The sequence below is a fragment of the Trachemys scripta genome, chromosome 4 (assembly GCF_013100865.1).
Source record: "Trachemys scripta elegans isolate TJP31775 chromosome 4, CAS_Tse_1.0, whole genome shotgun sequence".
NCBI lineage: Eukaryota > Metazoa > Chordata > Testudines > Emydidae > Trachemys > Trachemys scripta.
The window spans coordinates 123,580,380-123,586,379 of NC_048301.1; the positions used below are offsets into that span (position 1 = coordinate 123,580,380).

The 6,000-nt window shown below is 47.2% G+C and overlaps 1 long non-coding RNA gene across 1 annotated transcript in view; it reads left to right on the top strand.

Annotated features, from left to right (window-relative positions):
• LOC117875784 overlaps positions 1–5,623 on the top strand; it is a 57,380-nt gene extending 51,757 nt beyond the window's left edge. The window contains exons 2-3 of the long non-coding RNA XR_004645353.1: positions 2,525–2,736; positions 4,358–5,623. This is a non-coding gene — a long non-coding RNA (uncharacterized LOC117875784). The remainder of the gene's footprint in view (positions 1–2,524; positions 2,737–4,357) is intronic.
• Positions 5,624–6,000: the final 377 nt, after the last annotated feature.

The window sequence follows — 6,000 nt, forward strand, 5'->3', positions numbered from 1 at the left end:
CCAAGTTTACACCTACTGACATCAGCTGAGGTTTCACAGGCAGTAGTGCCATTGAAGTCAAATGGGAGTCTTTCCATTGACTTTAATGGGAGCTAGATCGGGTCCATAGGGCAGAACTTGGCCCACTGTCTGCAACAGGAGCTGAAGTTGGTTCGCTGAGCCTGATTCTCCGCTTGCTTACCCTGGCGTAAATCAGCAGCAACTGAGGTTGGCGCAGTTACCGCAGTGTAAAATGATCAAGGCATTTTCACCGGCTCTTTCTCTCAGTGCAGATTTGCGAGTATACCAGCCTGGTTCCGCAGAGAGTTCCTTTCTGCCACCTAAAGTCACAGAGTGTAGCTACACTGAGAGAGAGCTAGCTTCAGATCTCGCCTTCAGACAGCTTCGTCCAGTGGCACTTTGCTCCCTGTCAGCTGTTTCCTCAGAAGACCCTTTTGCTGGCTTATAATAAAAAGCAGCAGCACACAGAGAGACACACACAGAGCTGCCACTATGCTAAGAAACCCTGCAGACAGGAAGACTCATTAAGGAGCCTGTTGTCATTGTTCATGACTCTGAGCCTCAGAGGTACCATTGGGGCCTTTTTAATTTGGGAGCCTGCTAGACAGGTACACAGAAGGCTGTCAAATGAAGGGGAAGGTGGGGAGATGGGCGGCTGGAGAAGTGTATTAAAGGGACTCTGTCCCTTACTTGCTATCTGCTCTATATTAGTAGCTGGTCTCTGATTGGAAAGACAAAGTCAGGCAAAAGCACAGAGGATAAAGCCAGCCCACTAGGTAGCTGCGCTCTGGTATCTGGTTCCCAGGTTACTGGATGGGAATGATGTGATTTTCATTGCCATGTCGGAATGACAGTGCTGGGAATTGAAGAGCTCTTAATGGGTACTGAATGGCTGTGCTGGAAGCCGGAAGGTCAGTCAAACATTCTCCATGGCCTCGAGGAGCTTAGCATGTCCCCCTGAAAGCCAGCTGAGCTACTGACAAGCAGCCACCCCGAGTGGGATTTTAGTTGAACTCTCTCCATTGGGGTAACTATCAGCTTGGGATATTTTGTAACTCTGTGAGTGGGAAGGGGTGGGGTCACATGCCAAATGGATTTTTTTTTAAAGCAAGATATATGCTATTTCTCTTGCAAAATCTCCTTTGGGCCAAATCCTGCTCTCACGCAGTGAACTTATTTGGCACTCACTCTGGACCCGACCAGCAAATCTCTCAAGCACCTATTTAATGGGACTACTCGTTGATAACCACATGCAAAAGTGCACTGGTGGCTCAGGGCCGAAGAAGAGCACTTGGCCCAGTGTATTCAGTTTAATTCAAGTCAGCTAAAGAGGTTGTCCTTACTTTTCTCCTAAGTGTCCCCGTGTAAGTTAGAGACAGGTCCAGGTCTGAATTTCTGCAAAGTTACAGGATGTATGAATCAGGCATGTCTCTGTTAGCAGCTCACCAGCGTCAGAAGCTATGATTCGTTGCTAACCACTATGGGCAATACTTGCCCTTCTGGAGCGTATGCTAGAATTTACACAGCAATTCCCACTCGTGGATCTCAAAGCTTGGATAAGTTTCATTATACCCATTTTACAGCGGAATTAAGTGACTCGCTCAGATGGTAATTTAGTGCCAGAATTGGAAGAGTCCAAGCTCCCAATCCCATGCCCTGTTCGAAGCTCACTGCCTTCCTTGCTGAGATAGGGATGAGGGGCCAGTTGAAGTTTCCTTCAGGACTCTCTGTATTTCAGAGATTAGACTGACCTAGCCATAAAAATTAGAAATGTAGTGTTCAAGACTCCTGCTTTCCAGCACTTTAATCACTGTTACCCTCTTTCTCATTGGCAAAACTAGATTTGATCATTTGCAAAGTTAGAAATGCTAAAAATTAAAATGGGGGAAAGCGCAGGTGGGTTTGACTTCAGATGTTATTTTTTCCCTTCCATGTCTTAAAAAAAAAAAAGGCTTTTGTTTGCATAATTACATTTTGCAGCTGTTAAAGCTGTTACTCCCTAATGTGGGCTGTGCTTTGGGGCATGATTTGATCCACTGAAAATGGACAAGGAGACACTGAGCTTTGATATCAGCTGCTTCTCATTAATTGCGGTTGCTGGGTATATATCGCTAAGCTTTGTTAAAACACCCCAATGAGCCTAAGCTTAAGGTCCCTGTAATATTCATTAGCTTAGCAGACTGTGCAAACTATCTACATTTCTGTGCATGTGGGAATTACAGCTCACAGGCTTCCACGGGCAGCATGTGTTTGGTTCAACCCCCTCTTCTTTTACTGGAAAGGAAAATTTTGGAGAATGTGATTGGGGGCATCTGACATGGGGAAGGATGGAGATAGGAGGTTCTGCACTGGGAGAGGAGGCTGCCAGGGGCCAGGAGTTCTGCATCTGGGGTTGGGGGGAAGTGTGTCTTGCAAAGGAAGGCAGTGATTGACCATCCCTGCCCATCCTCCTTCCCAGCCATCAGCGAGAGCTGCTCTGATTTCAAAAACTCTCTCTTTCTTTCCTCTCCCTGTCCCCAACTAGGTTTCCTTTGGATGCTCCGGAGCCTGACCTGCCATAGGGGATGCCCCAATTTACCTTTGCTTGCTTCTGTGGGCTCCATGGCTTCTGCAAGATGAAGAGGAAAAAAGAAGACCCCAGCGCAGAGCAGGAGACGTCAGTGTGAGACTTGTCCTGGGTGTGTCACATTTACCCGCTCACTCACATCGCTGGATCCCAGCCCCGGGTTGAACTTGGTATGACACTTTTGCCCTTTGACTGAGATCCCATCTCAGGGGGAATCAGTCCCATTCCTCTCTCTGATCTCTGTAACCATGAAGAGGCACCCATCACAGCTGTGTCCCATGCTTATATGCTCCCCTGCTGCACTGGTGGGTGCCCAGGTTGGGAGTGAGGGGAGAGAAGGGAGTCACAGGATTGATGCTCCAAACCCTGGGACAGGAGGACCAGCGTGTTCATTTAACTCCTAAAAGCAAAGCTGAGTTTCCTACTCTTGACTGTCGATAGTTAATCCTCCAAGTGCAACTAGGGCCACAGGAAATAGGAAAGAAGAACAGTGAGAACTTTTGAGATTTCAAAATGTTTTCATGTCCTGAATCGGGATGAAAAATTGAAATCTCAAAAACTTCCACTAACTGAAAAACTGGAGGGAGGGGGGCGGGGAAGAGGGGAGAACAGTTTGGATCAATTGTAATGTTTCATTTCCATTTTGAATCTTTCCCCTTTAACCTTTTTTGGGGGTCTAAATTTACTAAAATTTCTGAATAAAACGTCGTTTTTCTTTGAAAAGCTGAAACTTTTTTCCAGACTTTTTGACTCAGGAGATTTGTCGAAACTGCCCCAGTTTCATGAGAAAGGGGGTGAGGAAATATCTTCTGTTCGACCAACTTCGGTTGGTGAGAGAGACGAGCTTTCAAGCTTACACACCACTCGTCTTCTTCACGAACAGTTTTGCTTTGGACAAATCGGCCTTTTTCAACAAAAAAAGAAGTTTTGCTGAGAAATTCTTGACCAGCTCTAATTGTGACCTCCACTAGGAGACTGCGGATCTTTGTTCCCTTCTAGTGGGTGGTCCATATAAGAGGCTTATGATTCTACTACTGATCCTAGTTAATGGCTTAGTCCTTTAGCCTATGTGGTAGCAGCTTGTGCTTTGAGTATTGAAGGTCTTGGGTTCAAACGCTCTGTTGCTCCAAGTGGAGTCAGTTATACACAGGGGCGCTGGAACAGTTTGTATAGTGGGGGGAGGGGGGGCTGAGAGCCATTGAAGCAAACTGTAAACCCTGTACATGATGGAAACCGCTTCAAGCCAGGGGGTGCAGCAGTGCCAGCACCCTCAGCGCCCCTAGTTCCAGCACCTCTGGTTATACAACGCCTTTTGCACCTGAATAAATTTGGTTTCCTCCTCTCTTTCCTGTATAACAACCTCATTGGCATCCATAAGAGGCTAGCCAGCTTCTTAGGAGACTTGAAAGGAGCCAGTTCAAGTTTAGTAGGATGTTCTTGGTTACTGTAGCAGAGGGAATTCCAGCCAGGATCATCTAACCATCAGCACACAGCCCCCATTAGCAACAATAGCTGTGACTGGGGCCAGGGAGGGGAAACGGGGAGTCCACGTCAGTGCAACATTCTCAAGGGGCAGGCTGTCTTGCTCAGTGTGGCCCTCCCACAGCGCTTGATAGATGAGCTCGGGAAGGTGTCCTGGCAGCAGGAGGTGCGCCTGGGATGTGAATGATGGGCTCGCTCGTCGATGTCAGCAGTGGGCCGAGGAGAAGGCGGAGGAAGCTGGTTAATTTGTGTTCACACGTTTATCCTGCAACTTCTCTCATTTTCTTTCTCCTCCTTCTTCTTTCCTAGAGACTTGCCTGGCGTGGAAAAAACCTGAAGCTCAGAAATGACCCTTACAGAAGAGCCACAAACAGGCATTATCCTGGGTGCTATGGTGGTTCAGCACAGATCCCCAGTCTCAAAGGTGCTTGGCCTTGGACCACACAGCTCTCCGTGGCAGAGAGAGATTTTTGTCCCTTTACTGGGTAAAAGTTCATTCACGAGAAAGCTGTCCTTGTCTTGCTTGAATATGTCCCCCTGGACAGACTCTGAAGGAGATTTCCAAATTAAAAGCCAGGTCCTGCCCTCAGTTTCCCTGGAGTAAGTGGGCAGCAGGATTTGGCTCTATGTTTTTAAGTTGTCTCACTGGTGCACTGTCAACTGAAAATGAACGAGCTGTAGAGTTTTTTTAGTATCTCCCAAGCAAATGTCTGTGTCTACAAGAAGCGGTTCCTAATGCCTCTGGGACATTTTGTGCTCAGATGTGCTAGATGGAGATACCGTTAGGAAGTGGTGCAAACACACTGGGCTTTGATTCTGCTCCCTCTTGCACCGATGCAAATCAGGAGTCACTCCACTGAAGTCAATGGTGTTAGCCCAGTGGGAGAGCAGACTCATGCCCCTTATGTATCTATATTAACTATGAGAAGTGAATTTTGCAGTTGGCCCCTTTTCTATCATGGGCTTGAATCAAAATCCCTGAACTCTATGTGGAGAGAAGTTTGGAACTGGGATCCAGATCTCAGCTTTGGAGCTCAGGTCTATCTCTGGTGTGTATGCGTCCTCCAGTGGTTCTCCGCCTTTCCCGTAATGGGTGCCCACTTCCAATCTAGCCATTTAGCAATCTGGGAAAGGCAGAATGGCCACGACCCTCTGACACCTGTTCATGTACATGCGGTGGGTCGCAACCCCCAGGATAAGAGCCCGTGTTCTCAAAGAAATTCATGCAGCTGACAGTCTGGAAAATGCCAGTGTTCAAATCGTTAACCTTTTTTACTGGCACTGCCTCACCTAATCCAGGCATAGCCATTAGCATTAGTGTAGTGCTGCAGTTTCAAAGGTTGTCCCTGTTTTCTCCCTCCTTGTCTGTACGTCTTTCCTACCTGCTGTTAAAGCCATATGGAAATTCCCTGGGTGCTGTGCCTTTCAGGAGATGTTGCAGACAGACTCTCCTCTTCAGGTACCCTAAAGTAGCCCCAGCAGTTGTCACTATGGATCCCAGAAAGTACAGCTATTTCATGGCCTGATCCAAAGAACATTGAGGTCAGTAAAAACAACAAGGAGTCTGGTGGCACCTTAAAGACTAACAGATTTATTTGGGCATAAGCTTTCGTGGGTAAAAACCTCACTTCTTCGGATGCATAGTCTCTATGCAGGGAAGGCCTGTTGACTCGATAGAGTCTCTATGCATCCGAAGAAGTGAGGTATTTACCCATGAAAGTTTATGCCCAAATAAATCTGTTAGTCTTTAAGGTGCCACCAGACTCCTTGTTGTTTTTGTAGATACAGACTAACACGGCTACCCCCTGATACATTGAGGTCAGTAGAAACTCTCCCTTTGATTTCAGTGGGTTTGGATCAGGACCTCACTCAGGAAGGTCTTCTTGTGGTAGTGTTGGAGATGGGCTTGAACCCAACCCTCAGCTCTGAATACCCCCCAGCCTTATGACACT